This window comes from Callithrix jacchus, chromosome 15 (genome assembly GCF_049354715.1).
Source record: "Callithrix jacchus isolate 240 chromosome 15, calJac240_pri, whole genome shotgun sequence".
Lineage (NCBI taxonomy): Eukaryota > Metazoa > Chordata > Mammalia > Primates > Cebidae > Callithrix > Callithrix jacchus.
Window position 1 is genome coordinate 103,987,391 of NC_133516.1, and position 17,483 is coordinate 104,004,873.

At 47.8% G+C, this 17,483-nt stretch overlaps 1 protein-coding gene across 27 annotated transcripts in view; it reads right to left on the bottom strand.

The window, feature by feature from the left end:
* The window catches only part of BOC (BOC cell adhesion associated, oncogene regulated), a 75,637-nt gene extending 60,852 nt beyond the window's left edge, over positions 1–14,785 (bottom strand). For 8 of the 27 annotated variants that reach the window (XM_078352373.1, XM_078352370.1, XM_078352371.1 and 5 more), the window contains exons 1-2: positions 14,345–14,785; positions 9,824–9,915 (exon numbers count right to left, since the gene is read on the bottom strand). The gene's annotated coding sequence lies outside the window, so the exon portion shown is untranslated. Of the gene's footprint in view, positions 1–9,823; positions 9,916–13,739; positions 14,247–14,344 lie in introns of those variants that run through there. The other 19 variants (XM_078352375.1, XM_078352374.1, XM_078352372.1 and 16 more) reach the window with 5 other exon arrangements.
* Between the last annotated feature and the right edge of the window lie 2,698 nt (positions 14,786–17,483).

Genomic DNA, 17,483 nt, shown 5'->3' on the forward strand with positions numbered 1-17,483 from the left:
GCATTAGCATTCACAGCCTCAGGGACAAACCTGGGGAACATATTATTAGTCTGCACTTACGTGGGGTAGGCAGAGCCACTGAATGGCAGGCCAGTGCTCCTAGTGAACACTGGTCCGGCTACAGATTGGAGGATGGACCATGTGAAGAAAGGAAAACCAGAGGAGGAGGTGGTGCGGACTTGGATCTTCAGCATGGAATTTCCAGAGTCCAAAAGCTGACTTTCTGAGTTGTTGTGTGAGTCTCAGTCCTCCTCTGTACTGAACTCTGAAATAAACACCTGGCTAGCGTCTTTCAGCATGAGAAGGCACTGGCTGGCCTCAGCTCTCTATTTACTCCAAATTTGAAGCAATAGAAGCTGGGAGTTTAATTATTATTATTATTATTATTTTTTTTGAGGCAGGGTCTTGCTCTGTCACCCAGGCTGGGGTGCAGTGGTACAATCTCTGCTCACTGCAACCTCTGCCTCCTGGGTTCAAGTGATTCTTGTGCCTCAGCCTCCTGGGTAGCTGGGATTACAGGTGTACACCACCACACCCGACTTCTTTTTGTATTTTTAGTAGAGATGGGGTTTTGCCATGGTGGCCATGCTGGTCTTGACCTCCTGGCCTCCAGAAATCTGCCTGCCTTGGCCTCTAAAGTGATGAGATTGTAGGTATGGGCCACTGTGCCCAGCAGGTTTAAGGTTAAGCCCTGCTCCTCAGGGTTGGAATCCTGTCTACCTTCCTCAGCCCTGAGAGCTTTTCAGCCTGGATCTGATGGTCCAGGTGACCCCCTCCAATTCACATGCACTTTCATTTCTCTTAAATGCAGTCCACAGTTGGAGTGGGCTTGGAGGAGCTTCCTCATTCTATGCCGTGTAAAATCAACCGTCATCACCTGTCCTCCAGAGTGTCTTGTGTTGAGAGTGGCTGGTGAGTGTTCTGAATCCTGGGGGTTCTGTCACCAAACTCCCAGGGAATCCTACTCTTCGAGGCTGACTCAAGAAAGAGGCACTTCTTTGCAGGGAAAATGCCCTCAAACTTGCCATGCCTTCCTGGTCCTCCTCCTTAATGATCACAAAACAGGTCCTAGTGCTCCATCATTCTCAGGGCTCAACACAGACACTGCTGGAATCTGGGTGGAACCAAAAGCAGAAACTTCAGAAGCTGAGGGACCTGAGGCCTGCCACCACCACCGGATGTGGATGGAGCCATGCAAGAGCGCTGCCTGCCCAGGGGACGCTCACTTCCCCACTGCTCCCCGCAGGTCCAAAGCAAGTAAAACAAACTACTGAGGAGGTAGGCAAACAGCCCATGTGCTCCTCGTGTCTTTCTGTTTAGGGATGGGAAGGTCTGCATAGCTGATGTTTCCAGATGTGGGACCCAAACACAGGCAGCTCCTGACAGCTTACCAGGCTGGGTTAAACTCCAGTAGCGCTGGGACCGCCTGTTTGGTGGAAGCCCCTAAAGGGACCACACTGCAGACCCGAAGGGCTCTGGTTGGGGGTGGGGGAGCTTTGGGCTCCTCCTTTTCCAGTCCCTGCTCCCCAGCTGGAAGTGTGTATGGGGCAGGGAAGGAGAGAAAGCCGTACTTAAAACTGAAGGGGACTTCCAAATGAAAGAAGCTGATCTTGAAAAGGCTGTAGGCTGTGTGATTCCAACTGCATGACATTCAGGAAAAGGCAAAACTAGAGAGACAGCAGTGGACTGGTGGTTGCCAGGGGCTGGGGGAGGGAAGGGGAGATAAACAGGTGGAGCACAGGGGATTTTTAGGCAGTGAAACTATTATTCTGTATAATTCTATAATGGTGGATATAGGACATCACACATTTTGTCAAACCCAGAAAATGTACAACACAAAGAGTGAACCCTAATTTAAACCACGGACTGTAGTTGTTAATAATGTGTCAATATTGGCTCATCAATTTTAACAGATAAACCACACTGACATAAGATATTAATAGTTGGGGACCCTGGTCGGGGGTGAGTGATTGGGGGAAACTGGAACAGCAAGTCTGTATCGGATATTTTTGCTTAACTTTTTCTATACACCTGAAACTGTTTTTTAAAAAGGCTTTTAATTAAAAACAAAAACAAACAAAACTGGAGCCAGACACAGGCAGCTCCTGCCAGTTTCTATTCTCCCAGCTCCCTGAGAGGCTTACATGTGGGGTATGGGATTTGCCTGTGCAATTTCTCAGGCACATCTGTCCACCTTTGGTGTCAGCACAAGACCTCTTGGGATCTTTAGTCCTATTTTTATTTTTTCTCAGCTTCTAAATCTAGAACCAAGTCAGAAGTGACTGGGACACAATTTAAGTCAGATCTGTCCCCCTCTGGGTGACCACCCAAATGCGCAGTTCCTTACTTCCACAACCTGTCAACTCTCCGATGGTAGCGACCGTCTCTGTCACCTGTGTGCCTGGCACAGGGCTGGCCCTACCACAGGCTCTCTGGTGTGTGGAAGACTGAACTGTTTTAAAATTCACCCCATGCACTTGGCTTGTGGTTCCAAACCAGATTCAACAGAAGTCCAATTCAACTCATGTTGCTAAGGGAGTAGAATGGCAAAGTGGATGAGCCAGGCACACTCAGGAAATCCCAGATGAACAACCAGACTGCTGGTGGGATAAGAGCAGGAGCTGGGCCCCTGCATCTCCTAGCCAGGCCTAGCACAAAGCAGATGAGCAACAGCTTCCTCTTACGTGATGAGGAAGGGCAGACAGGACATCACATCCATGCTTACATCCCTGACATGGAACAACTGGTTCACCCACAGGTATTCCCTAGGGCAGTTACCTTGAGGAAAAGAGAAGACACTGGGCTCTTTCTGTCACCGCCTTGCACACTGCTGCTTGGCTTCTCTGAAACAGATGCTCTAACGTTAGCATTCTCAGGACCTCTCTTATTTTCCCACATATACATATACATATATATACACATACACATATACATACACATATATATACACATACACATATACATACACATACACACACATACATATATATACATACACATACACATACACATATACATACACATACACACACACATATATACATACACATACACATATACATACACATACACACATACATATATATACATACACATATACATACACATACACATATACATACACATACACATACACATATATATATACATACACATACACATATACATCTACATACACATACACATATACATACACATATACATATACATATACATACACATACACAAATACATACACATATACACATACACATACACATACATATACATATACATACACATACACATATATATACACATACACATAGACATACATATACACATGCACATATACATACACATACACACATACATATATACATACACATACACATATACATACACATACACATATACATACACATACATATATATACATACACATACACATATACATACACATACACATATACATACACATACACATATACATATACATACACATATACTCTAGAATGCATTTTCTTACATAAATCGATATGTAACTATTTCATTTTGTTTGAAATTTTATTACATCCCTCTTGAGATTCAGACTAGGCCTGCAAACTAGCAAAAATGAAAAAAAAAAAAATTGAGCACCACTTACCAACCCGATTCTATTCTAGGCTCTAGGAAGACAGTGAGGAAGAAGACAAAGACCCTGATCCCACTGATGAGGGGAAGCAGGCAATAACCAGAAGAACAAATAAACACAAGCCAGGAGGTGAAACATGGAGGAAAAGAAACGAGGTTGAAGGGAGAGTGATGGTGGCAAGTGGCCAGGTTCAGGTGACCATGAAGCAGGGGGCCTATGAAAAGAGGGAGGGGGCTGTGCAGGCATCTGGGGAGGAGCCTTCCAGACAGCGGGCAAATGCAAGCACAAAGCCCCTGGGAGGAGCCTGCCCAGCCAGCGTGAGGAGCAACGAGGGGGCTGACACAGCTGTGGGAGTGGGCAAAGGGGGACGGGAGGCCTGACAGGGAAGGGGTGAGGTGAGGACACTGTGAGGTGTTTGGATATTTTCTCCAAATCAAACGGGAAGCCGTGGAGAGTTCTTAGTAGAGAAGTGACCTTGTCTAGCTTTTGTTTCAAAATCGTGACACTGACTTTTCTATGAAGAATGAACTATGGGGTCAAGGAAGGGTGGAAGCAGAGAGAACACTTAGGAAGCTAATTTTGATAATCCAGGTCAGAAATGTTGATAGAAGACAGGACGGTGAGAAGGCATAGGATTCAGGAAGCATCCTGAAGGGAAGGCCAATATTATTGGCCAATTTAAAGTGGAGCATGAGAGAAAGAACAGAGGCAAAGATGCCTCCAACATTTTTGGCACACCTGGGAGAATGGGATACACTGAGATGGGGAAGAAGCAGAGGGGAAGGTCTGGGGGTTTTATCTACCCAGTGAGCAGGACCAAGGACTGGTATGGAATGGTGCACCTGGGGCAGGCCCTTGCCCCTCCGCATGCTCCTCTATCTCTCCATCCTCACGTTTCTTTCTCTCTGTAAACCTTGAGTGAGTGGGGGCTCGATCAGTGGGCTCTCCCACCTGCTCATCCTTCTAGCTGCCCAATCCCACGAGTAACCTCCTTTCACTCTTTTCCTCTTTCCTTCCCTATAACAGCTACCTTCTACTGGCTGCTCCCAGTACATTTCGTATGTTTTATGTGAATTATCTTGCCTCTCCTTTGCAATAACCCTAAGAAACTGGTTCTGGAGTGTACATAATTTGCCCAGGGTCACACACCTAACAACTGGCAAAGCCAGAATTGAAACACTGGCTTGTCTGGTTCCAAAGCCTCCCCTCCACCAGGATGCTACACAACCTCAAACCTGGAGGTGACTCCAGAAATATGGCTCCTTCCTGCAACACAGCCATGTTTCCCAGCACTTCACCCTTCTAAGATTCATTCCTGACTTCTGTCCTCTCAGATGGGGGCTCCAGAAACTCCACAGATGCTTCTGTTCCCTCCTCTCTCAAAAAAGAATGCTAAGCAGAATGATTTGGCCATGAGTTCTTTTCCTCTCTCAGTTCCTCCTGGACCTAAGATTTTTCACTGCCTGGTCCCACAAGGCCGGGAAAGGCAGCTCGTCTGGACGGATCCAGGAGTGTCTCCAACAACGCAACCAAAATGCCTCCAGTGCAGGCTTCTGCCCTGAGAAAATGAAAACAGAACCACAGAAGCCGATGAATCCTTTGTGGCCAGACTAACCTCTGGCCAGTTCCCTAGAATTTCTCATCTCCTGACTCATCTTGGGTAAGCACAGAGGCCAACACCTTGGGCTTCTGAGGGTGAGAAGGCACTTCTCACGTTAGAGGGAAAACTTCTCACCTTTCACTGCTTCCTCATAATGTTCTGAGGAGGCAGCGTATAAAGACAGGGAAATAAAGGCACACTGACTTTCCATGACCCAAGTAGCTGGTCACTTAATTATCTTTTAAGCCCAGGTGTCCTGCGTGCCCCCAAACCCAGAACACCTTGGCTTCAGGTTTTGAAGATCCAGGATTGTCTCTAACAATATGACCGAAATGCCTTTTGGCATCGCCTTTTTTCTTCCGTTTGTTACAGAAAAACAAAGAACAAGAGTCACTAACTACATGTCCTCTGCAGCCAAACTGCCATCATTCTCCTAAGCCGGTAGAGAGGTCTGCTTTGCTGTTCTGCAGGTAACTGCCTGTCGAATTCTTTCTGGTGGCTGCTCTATGAGTATTTGCCTGGAAGGTAGCATCTTCTGTCAGTTACCTGTCTGTCAAAGCTGCTGCTTCCTTCCCCAGGGTATTTTCTGTACAAGCTGCCACTTCTCCTGGCCAGTAAAAAGTATCTACTGGGCCAAATATCTTCTCCCCCTCACCCCACCAAGAGCATGGAGGACCTGCTTGATCAGACTTGCAGAGATCCTAGGAGCAAAAGGATTCACCTGGCAGTTATAGTGGAAGCACAGACTCAGGACAGCCAATTCAGACAATGTCCCAGGGGAAGGGGAAAAAAATCAATAGACATATTCTAAGATGAAACCTAAGGTGAAGGTGGCTTTCACCACTGCCTGTAAAGTTTGCACAAAGCCACTAGCTGCAGAGTCTGACACCAGCCATGCCACAAAGCCATTGGCTACAAAGTCCGACACTGGCTGAGCCACAAAGCTGGGCTTCTCTCATGGAGCTGCTACCGAGCCATTCAAAATCTCCAAGCTGTAGTCCCAGTTTGTTTTTTTTTTTTTTAAGGCGGAGTTTCACTCTTGTTACCCAGGCTGGAGTGCCATGGCCCGATCTCGGCTCACCGCAACCTCCGCCTCCTGGGTTCAGGCAATTCTCCTGCCTCAGCCTCCTGAGTAGCTGGGATTACAGGCACACGCCACCATGCCCAGCTAATTTTTTGTATTTTTAGTAGAGACGGGGTTTCACCATGTTGACCAGGATGGTCTCGATCTCTTGACCTCGTGATCCACCCGCCTCGGCCTCCCAAAGTGCTGGGATTACAGGCTTGAGCCACCACGCCCGGCCTTGTAGTCCCAGTTTTAAACTTAAGTCTCTTAATGGCAAGTCTCCTAAAGACCTTCACCTACCCCGTACACTTTGTTAGTTGCAAAAGAAACAGGTTTTCCAAGCTAGCAGAGCTCTGTTTGGAGAGAAAGCTTGCTTCATTTCTTTTTCATAAAAAACTCGGGTTTTGGACTCAGCAGACCTGCAGTGACATCTTGGCCCTGCCATTTACCAGCTGTGAGACCAGAACAAGCCACTACAATTATTTAAGCTTCAGCTTCCTTGTCTGCAGAATAAGATTACAACACACGTTTTCACAGGACTGCTGGGGAATTGCACGGACAATGCTTGTAGTACTTTAACACGAAGACGGGCACACAGTAGGTGCTCACTAAATGGCAGTTATCATTCTCTCCACTGCTGGAAGGGCAGCACAGGCAGGCAGCTCTGCTTCTTTGGCACTGAGACTAGCCGACCTCTGCTTGTGCCCCAGGTCCTCAGCTGATTGTCTAAGTGATGGGGTGAAAGGCTGCACTGGGAGGTTTGCGTCTCCCATGACAAGTGAGAATAATTCTTTCCTCACACGATGAGGAGTACCTGCTGCTTGTGTGTGCTCCCTCTCTTGGGAGGGAGGCTCCCCACATCAACACAAGGCTTCATTTGTAAAATCAAGGGAACACAAATTAACCCCATCACGATACCACCTTCAGGCAACCTGTTCAATTCTTTTCACCCACACTCAAGACCCGTATGGTGTGTCAATGACAAAGGGATTGGTTGCCAATGTGAAACCCACCTAGAGAAAGCTACCTTGTTGTTCCTCTTTGGGGAGGAGAGCTGAACTCCCCTACCCGCCTTCTCCCATTGTTGAAGACCACCCAGTGAAACTTGCTGGCAAGCTGCCACAGTCCAGACGGGCAAAGCCAGGCCTAACTCCAGCTCTGCAACAGAAGCCTCTAGAATGAAAAGCACCTGACTGCGGGGCCTTCACAGATGGCAGACCACCAGAACTCTCAAGGCAGGGTTGCAGGTGATTATTTCAGAGGGCTGTACATTGGATGATCCATTAGACTCTAACTCTTGGCTATAGCACAGTCTGCTGTATATAACTTGTGATATAACTTGTTCACTACAAAACATCCCTTCACAGTGAGAGAGGTAAACAGCTGTGAATTTCCATCACTTTATGTGGTGTCACTTGCAAAGGAGGGCACTGTGCTAACTGCATTACTAAGTCTCTCTCACGTCGGCACAGCTATGTAAGAAGGAAGAGCTATCCTGACACCACTGTGGAATGACAGTCGTAAGACTGGAAACAGAAAGACAGGTGGGGAAGATGATTTCTGAAATCTTTAAGAGCAGCCTCTGCTTTCATAGAAAAACGAATAAACCCAGAACCTCCCAATTTTCCTCTCCAATTAACTGTGACCCACACCCAATAAACCTGCTAGGATTGTACTATTAGGTAAGCTCAGACTAGTAAAGGCACTTGGCAGGGAGTAATCTGGAAAAATATTGGCAGAGCCAGGGAAGGTGGGGGAGGGCTCTCTTCCAAAGTCCCGTAGACTTAGTGGGGGAAGGAAGGGGGCTCCAAGGCCTCCACGGCCAGCCACTTCCGCAGGCCCCGCTTTCCTCACCGTAGCTCCCATCCTGTGTGCTATTTTCCTCTCAACAGTCTTGGAGGTTTCTGGGCAACTTGAGAGCCCGGCAACTTTCATGTCCTTAAAATAAATGTCCCCTCACTTGGTACTCTGGGAAGGCTTTCGGAGGCACAGACGGTCAAACAAATGGCAGATGGAATTGAAAGGTACAAAACTGACTTCAGGCACATATTTCTAGGATTCTCAGCTAAAATCTCATGTAGATGAAATTTTTTAAAAATCACACATTTCTCCTTTTCTCCCAGGAAGCTACTCAATAACTGGTTTTAGGCACTTAAGACCCAGATTTCTGAGCTTGCACAGTTAATGCAGATACCAAGTTTTAACTTTCCAAAAAGTATTTTAAAAACAACTATTCCTAATGTGAAATGTGTCTCCAGCATACTTAGGCCAACCATTCAATGAAAAAAAAAAAAAAAGGAGTTTTAAGGAAGAACACAATGAACAACACATACAGAGAGAGATAAAAGGACATTTTGGTACTGCTGGTCCCATCTCTGCTTATAAGACTTTGCCCAAGATTGCAGCAACTCCTCTCTCTCAAGAAGTCTTTCTTCTTCTTTTTTTTTTTTTTTTGCACAATCTGACCTTTTAATGTTATCCAATCTTCTTTTCTTCTTTTGTTTCTTTTTTTTTTTTTTGAGATAGGATCTCACCCTGTCACTCAGACTGGGGTGCAGTGGCGCCATCTCAGCTCACTGCAATCTGAACCTCCTGGGCTCAAGTGATCCTCCTGCCTCAGTCTCCCAAGTAGCTAGGATTACGGGCATGTGCCACCATGCCCAGCTAATTTTGGGGTTTGTTTTTTTTGGAAAGACAGAGTTTTGCCATGTTGCCCAGGCTGATCTGGAACTCCTGGGTTCAAGTGACCTTCCTACCTTGGTCTCCCAAATCGTTGGGATTACAGGCATGAGCCACCTCGCCAGGCCAAGAAGTCTTTCTTAACGGACCCAGTCCAAGTACTTCGACCCTGGAGTTTGCCTTGCAGTGCTCTCTGTTTCCCTTCCCGTCTTCAGCCCTACCCACCCTCCCCATATGATGCACTTTCCTGTGGCTAACCAGGAGAATGGGTTGAGACTTTACTCCACATTTTCTCTGGTAACTGAATTACACTAACTGTGTCTTTCTGCCTGGATTTCCTCTTACTGCCCAATAATCCTGCCCCAAACATCAAAGGCCTTCTTTGAAGAGAAGGCCAAATTCACCATTAGGAAGAGAGAAATTATTTCCGAGTTTTATTTCGGAAGACGGGAAGAAGCACAATCCTGACGATTTTTGTGAGATACACATTGCCCAGCACATCAGACCACAAGGATTCGCTGTGATGCCACTGACAGAGACACACACACACGGCGTTCCTCATCCAAACCCACACGGGACCTTTTCACAGCAAGCTTGGACTCCAAATCCCATAGAAAGTGGTTTGCATTTAGCATGTCTGACGGAGCTGCCGCAGAGCAGGGGGGTTCACTTCACCATCACAGGCTCTGACTAAAAGAGCACATGAGCCGAACTGGAACTAACCTGAGGTTCAGTCCAGATTCCCCTCCAGGTCGGACTCCCAATACTTGTGGATAAGAAACACTATCTTCAAGTGGTAACACCAGACATGAACAAATGGCTGACCTTAAAGGCCAGAGATATCAGACTGAACAGAAAACCTCACCTACTTCTTCTGCTTTCGAGCTGCTACCCTCAGACGGTATGAATGTTGACAAGACTTCATGGGTCATGGGTTCCAGGAAGCTTGTTCTGAAACTGAGGAAAAAGAAAATTACCTCATCTTTTGAACAAAATAAACAGTTCTGAAGTATTTGCTTTTTACAAGGTGAATCGTTATAAACCATAGTAATTCTTTAGCAGTACGTTTTATAAATAAGAAAACAGAAGAAAAGAGATTCTTCTAAAACCTTAGGCCTCCTGAAATGTCCAGTTTCCTGGCTCCTTGCTGAAATGAAAAACGGATTAAGAACAGTGATTGCACTTAACAAAAGCATTACCTTTGTGTTCAGTAGTCCATTTTCATTAATAGTCATCAAATATTTCTTAAGAACACATTATAAGCAGGCCTCATAAAAAATTAGTCAGGCTTACATGGAAGGGATTTGGGTGATAAGACAGAGGACAAGGGATGAACTCAGCAAAAATCAAGGGTCAGCTACCAGATTGGAGAAGATGGCTCCTACTGAAGTCGTATTATCATTAGGTGGGACAGAGCCACACAGCAGAGCATTAAGAAATCTGGATTCTAGGCTGGGCGTGCTGGCTCATGCCTGTAATCCCAGCACTCTGGGTGGCCGAGGCAGGTGGATCAGCTGAGGTCAGGAGTTCAAGACCAGCCTGATCAATATGGTAAAACCCCGTCTCTACTACAAATACAAAAATCAGTCAGATGTGGTGGCATGTGCCTGCAGTCCCAGCTACGTGGGAGGCTAAGGCAGGAGAATCACTTGAACCTGGGAGGTGGAAGTTGCAGGGAGCTGAGATCGTGCCACACTGCACTCCAGCCTGGTGACAGAGTGACATTCTGTCTTAAAAAAAAAAAAAAGAAAGAAAGAAAAGAAAAGTTTGGATTTTAAACCTAGGTTGTTTTAAAGCTGGGTGGTAATCTGATTATAAGACTCGGAGAACGGGTGGGATGGTCATAGGTTGGCACTGGAGGGCCCAGCCATGTGCCAGCAACAATTGTCAAGGGCATCAGTAAGCACAGTGGTGGTGGAATAATAAAGGATGGGCAGGAAAGAGCAGGCAAACTTGGGGAAGGTGTCTAACTCTCTTAGGATTTGGGTCTTTCCAACCAATAGCAAAGTAGTTGGCTACATCTGTTCTCTGAGTCTTTGGTAAAAAATGTAGAGATACATCAGGGCTGTGTGATGACCAAAGTTTCTACTCTTATCACAACTATGTAAAAAGTATGTATGCACATGATAAACAACACAAGTCACACTGCAGCACAGGATTGTGGATGACTTTAAAAACATTTTCTTAATTAGAAGTAGATGCTTGTGCAACAAATAAAAAGTGAGGAGGTTGTGACACTGTTTACAATAGCGAAGACCTGGAACCGACCCAAATGCCCATCAGTGATAGACTGGACCAGGAAAATGTGGCACATACACACCATGGAATACTATGCAGTCAAAAACGATGAGTGTGTGTGTGTCCTTTGTAGGGACATGGATGAACCTGGAAACCATCATTCTCAGCAAACTGACTCAAGAACAGAAAATCAAACACTGCATGTTCTCACTCATAGGCGGGTATGGAACAATGAGAACACATGGACACAAGGAGGGGAGCATCACACACTGGGGTCTGTTGGTGGGGGCTAGGGTAGGGGAGGTTGGGGAGGGATAACATAGGGAGAAATGACAGACATAGGTGACAGGGCAATGGAGGCAGCAAACCACTTTGCCATGTGAGTTCCTATGCAACAACCCTGCATGATCTGCACATGTACCTCAGAATCTAAAGTACAATAAAAAATAAAAATAAATAAAAAGAAAAAACGAGGAGGAACCATCCTTTGACTAAGAGAGCTAACTCTCCTGGGACAAGGAAGTTTTCAGCCTGGTGTCTGATGCACTATGAATGTTTGCTGAACTGAAGCATGAAGATGACAAGAAGTTACATATGTTAGAGTGAATAGATTTTTCTAACATACTGTTTTCTTTCCTCTCCCAGCCAAATTTTGATTCTCTTCCCCTCTTCCATGTTTTCCCAGATAGCAAGAGGGCTTAAAGTTTGGAGGAAAGAAGGCAAATTCCAAATATATAATATCTTTTGGTGCCTAGTATTTTCTTATTCAGAGGCCACAAGGTATTGGATAGCAATTATTTGGTGCACGTGAGTTTTCTGTTGTAGTTTAAAAGACACGGTGACAAACCCTAATTCATTAGCCACATTAGCGGCTTTGCAAATATTTGAACCTAGACCCCTAGGGCACATGGAACACTGTGACACATCAGGCTCACTTCTTGCCCTCCTTTTTAAAAACCCTGTGGGACCATGTGGAAGTCAACTGAATTATTTCATGAGTAAAATCTCTTATTCATTCTTAGGGCATGGAAACCATGCTGCTGAAGAGAGCTGGGATTCCAAACACTTGAAAAAGCACTTCAAAGAAAGGAAAAATCTCTGGACCCATTTGGAGAGTGGAAAGGAACATAAATTACACTCCTTATCACAGGTTGGCTGACCAATTACAGCTAAGCAGGGTCCTCTGGCTTCCAATTAACAGCTAAGCAGGGTCCTCCTCTCCAGGTGTAAAGAACCAACCATCCAGGCTTCTAGCAACCTCTTTTTCCAAGTAAGGCCAATGGTCTATAGCATGGGAGACAGTTTCTCCCTAGCGAACGTCTCTTGCAATGTTGCCTTTCTGAAGTATCTCGATAGAGGATAAAAGAGAGTGTATCTGATGTCTCAATCCTCAGGCTTCATAGGTGTGTAGACAGCCTCCAGCCTCCTCCAGGGCCAAATTCCAAACTCATTTGCATAAACTCATTTGCAAAACTCATACAGCAGGAAAATAACTCTAATGCCGTTTCTACCCGGCCTCTATCCCACTGACCCCAAGGTGCTTCAAGATTACCACGAGAAGCTTCTGGGTCTCAATTACGAGACCATTAAAAAGTACCAATTATAAGACCTCAGAAATGTTTCTGGGAAACCTGTTACACACCTCAAAATGGCTAACCTCTTGCCTCAGATTTACTTTAAGTTCAGAAAACAGGTCACCCAGATGTATGGGCATGCCAGCCCCCACACCCAGCCCAAGACTGTGGTTTAATATTTTCCATGCTGCCCTTGAGAAAACGAAGATTGATTTATTGGCTGTAACCAAAGGGATGAAAAAACCATCCCAGAGCTGGGCTGCCTGTTTAGAACCCAGTCGTGGAATAAATCAGAAATGTTTGCACACTGAAGAAGCTTTAAAATGACATTCATCCAATGGTCAACGTGTGCAGAGTTCTGGGCAACAAAGAACTAGGTGACAAACGTGTGCTGGGCACAAAGGCCTGAAACCAAAATATAATCTTCACTCAGTCCACGCAAGGGGTTAACTCTGGGTCAAAAACTTACGCGAACCCATTTGAACTTGCAGAGAAGTGATGCGGGGAGCAGCAGAACACCCCACCACGCCCAGAAAGTGCCTGTTTGGGATTGCTGGTGTGTGGTTTGGGTATTCTTAGCTCTACTGCCACATCTCTGGAGGAGTACAAGTCGGTTTCAGGCAACTCTGCCACTGCCACCGGCATCCCCAAAACAAAACTCCGCAAAATAAATCCCCAAGGCTCCATTAACTCCTTCGGGTCTGCCTGCCTCCCACCCCTCAGCATTCTCCTGTCACCTGGAAAAGCAAATTCACATTGAGCATCCTGAAAGTCCATCAGGCCCTTCCAAACGCCCGCAGAAAATGCTTCCGGGGTTCCCTGTCCTCCCCACAGCCCCTTTCCACCAGAGATTCACTTCCCACACCTTCTCACAGTTACAGCAACAAAAACCCCAAGAGCACAACCCCAGGAGGACGCTGCGGGCGGGCACACACACACACACACACACACACACCCCACCTCTCTCACCGTTGCCCCAGCCCCGCAGACAGCTCGGGTCACTCGGCTTCGGCCTCGCCCCTCTGCGCCCTCAGCTAGGGATGCTTCCCTCAGCTGCATCGCGCCCGGTCGGCTGAGTCCCTCATTTCAGTGTTTTTCCTTTAGAAAAACGCCGACTATGAGAAACCCTTACCCCGCGAAGAGGCCGAGTGTGTGCTGAGCGACTCCACGCACTTGCCGCCACCCCTCGGGTTCCCCCCACGGCCTGGCGCCGGGGGCCGGGGCGCTGGTGTCAGTCTTCGGGGAAGTTTGGGAGGCTGGCCTGGCCCTTCTTCCACCCAAGAAGCTTCCGGGAGCCGCGGGGGCAGAACCACCACCGCCCGGCAGGAACGAGATGTGCGCCTCGCCGCGGGGCAGCCCCGGGACCCCCGCCGCCCTCCTCGCGCGCCCCGCCACGGCCGCAGCTCCCAGCCCCGGGCGCCCAGCCGAGCGCTCGGACCCGGCTCCCGCCGCCCGCACGTCCCCCGGCAGACATTCGCCGGCGCTGCCTCGGCCTGCGGCGTCTCCCGCCCCCCGAACCAACAATAAACACAACTTTTTATGAAAAGAAAACAAACTTCAGCGCCGTGACTCACCTCTGCTGCAGCCGGCGGCTGGAGAGGGCGAGCCGGGGCCGGGGGCCGGCGCGGTGGGCGCGGAGAGAGCCACACGACGCCGCGCCGCACGGACACACAACACGCGCAGTGACACCGCGGACACACAACACGGGCGAGCGGCGGCTGCGGGAGCAACAAAGGAGCCCCGGCCGGAGAAGTTGCCGGCCGGAGAGGGAGGGCGCGTGCGGGCGCGTGTGGCTGTGGCGGGCGTCAGAGTGTGCGCGCCGCGTGTGTGTCTCCGTGTGTCTCTAGGTGCGTGTGTGAGTCTGTGTGTGCGCGCGCGGCGGCTGACACCGGCGGGCCGGGGCTCAGGGTCCCCGCGGCAGGAAGCGGCGGCCGAGGCAGCGGGAGGACGAGGCAGGGGACGCCGCGCCCAGCGCACCCGGTCCCTCCATATGGAAGAAGCTTTTTTGGATGACTGAACTCGCAAACAATTCCTCCTTTTGCTTCTCCTGCCGAGGAGCCTCCCAGTACCGCGCGAGGAGGAGGGGGGAGTGGAGGAGGGGGAGGAGCAAAATGGAGCAAAGAAAAAGTCTTGGAAAGGAAGCTGGAAAAAAAAAAGTCCCCCAAACTCTAGGGCAGTTTTCCCGTTAACACCCACTTTTTGCTGCGCCTCAGACCCGCGCTGTCCTCCAACTTTTTTTCTTTCCCATACCAAAAGCACCGTCTTCTGCCGTTTTCCCGAACCCGCGGCTCTCCTGAGGCTCCCACTTTCTCCTTAGCTTCACCTCGCACCCTGGCTCTTCCTTGTACAATCCTGCCCTCCTTTCACCCAGTCTCTTCTCCCAAGACTTTCTGGACACCCACCTCTCAACGGTCTTTTGCAGACAAATTGTTGGATAAATCATTAAAAGCAAACTCATTAGAAAATGGGGCAGCGGCCGTGGAGAAAATGATAAGGAAACCAGTTTCAGGAAGACTTAACGCAGCTTCCCCCGACCCCCTCGGTCTGTTGGGGAGGGTTTGCCGCGTCCTCCATTGACAGCGCCCTGACCTCCATTCATCATCCCGGGATGGAGCCGCGAGGAATGGGGAGGGAGAGCTGGGGCTGAGGCTGGGGCTGGGGGCACTGATGGGGAGTGGTAGCGGCTACGGAAAAGTGAGGGAGCTCCGTGTGTGTGTACGCGTGCGCGCAGGTCGGTCAGAAAACATTCAAAGCAGTGGTTCTCAAACTTGAGCTGTAGCGGGACTCCCTGGAAGGCTTGTTCAATCCCTTTGCTAGGCCCCACCTCCAGAGTTTCTGATTCATTAGGAGCACCTGGGAATTTGCATTTCTAAGAGGTTCCCTGGTGATGCTGATGCTGCCGGTCAGGGGCTACGTTTTATTTTTTTTATTTTTATTTATTTTTTTTTTTTTTTGAGACGAAGTTTCGCTGCTGTTACCCAGACTGGAGTGCAATGGCGCGATCTCGGCTCACCGCAACCTCCGCCTCCTGGGTTCAGGCAATTCTCCTGCCTCAGCCTCCCGAGTAGCTGGGATTACAGGCACGCGCCACCATGCCCAGCTAATTTTTTGTATTTTTAGTAGAGACGGGGTTTCACCATGTTGACCAGGATGGTCTCGATTTCTTGACCTCGTGATCCACCCGCCTCGGCCTCCCAAAGTGCTGGGATTACAGGCTTGAGCCAGCGCGGCTACGTTTTAAAAGCTACTTTTCCAGGGCAGTGAGAAAGCAAATGCTGAGTTGGTGGCAAATCGGGTTCCCTTCTTATTCTTTTTTTTTTTTTTTTTTTTTTCTTTAAGGAAGAAAGAGAAAGAAAAAGAGGGAAAAAGAAAAAAAGAGGGATAAAGAGAAAAAGAGGGAAAAAGAAATATTACTTCATTCCTAAAATGGGTATCAATAATGGCCGATCAATATTTTGTGTGTTTAAAGTGGATAATGTATATTTTGTGTGTTTAAAATGGAGAGCTCTATTGAGTTTATTTGTTCTGGATCTTAGTTCCAGTCCCGGATATCGTTATCAATTTTCTATCTCGTTGAATCTAAATCTCATTATGGGTCTTATGTATCTGGGTGTTAAGATCTCTTATTATTACATTAATCCTTTTACCCTTGTATCCTTGTAGCTTTGAAATCTATTTTATTAATTGTGAGAATTGCAACTCCTGCTTTTTATTTATTTATTTTTGCTCTCCATTTGATTGGTAAGTTTTTTTCCAACCCTTTATTTTGAGTCTTTGTATATCTTTAGATATACCGTTAGATTTTGTCTGTATCTTTTGATTGGGGGATTTAGTCGATCTAAATTTAGGGTTACTGCCATTTGATATTAACTGGCTATTTTATCCTTTCCTTCACTTCTTATTCTTTAGGAATGAAATATAGATTGTGAACAGTCATCCATTCCATGTCTTCACTGCAGCTGAGAAAACCAAGACCCAGCAGGGCTAAGCCACTTGTTCAAAGTGAACTGGGTGTTTGTGCCAAGGTGGCGAGGAAGCTGTCCTGGAAATAAGACAGGCAGGCTAGTAGTAGGGTGAATGGAGGTGCTGCCTTCCCTGTGTGGCAGGTAGCTGCACTGGGAGTCAGGAAGTCACTGTGACTTTGAAAAAGTCATTTAACCTTTCAGGGCCTCTGGGGTGTGTGTGTATCCCGGCTCACTGCAACCTTCGCCCCCCGGGTTCAAGCAATTCTCCTGCCTCAGCTTCCCGAGTAGTTGGGACTACAAGCGCGCGCCAACACGCCCAGCTAATTTTTGTATTTTTTAAAGGGGTTTCACCATGTTGGCCAAGATGGTCTTGATCTCTTGACCTTGTGATACGCCCTCCTCGACATCCCATAGTGCCGGGATTACAGGCGTGAGCCACCAGCCCTGCCGTGTGTGTGTGTGTGTGTGTGTGTGTGTGCGCGCGCGCGCGCGCGTGCGCGTTTAACGGAATCACCCTGGCTGGAGTGCAGTGGTACAATCTCAGCTCACTGCAATGCCTGCCTCCTCGGTTCAAGATATTCTCTAGTTTCAGCCTCCCAAGTAGCTGGGATTACAGGCGCCCCCCACCATGCCCGGCTAATTTTTGTATTTTTTAGTAGAGATGGGGTTTCCACCATGTTGGCCAGGCTGATCTCCAACACCTGTCCTCAAGTGATCTGCCCACCTCGGCCTCCCAGAGTGCTAAAAT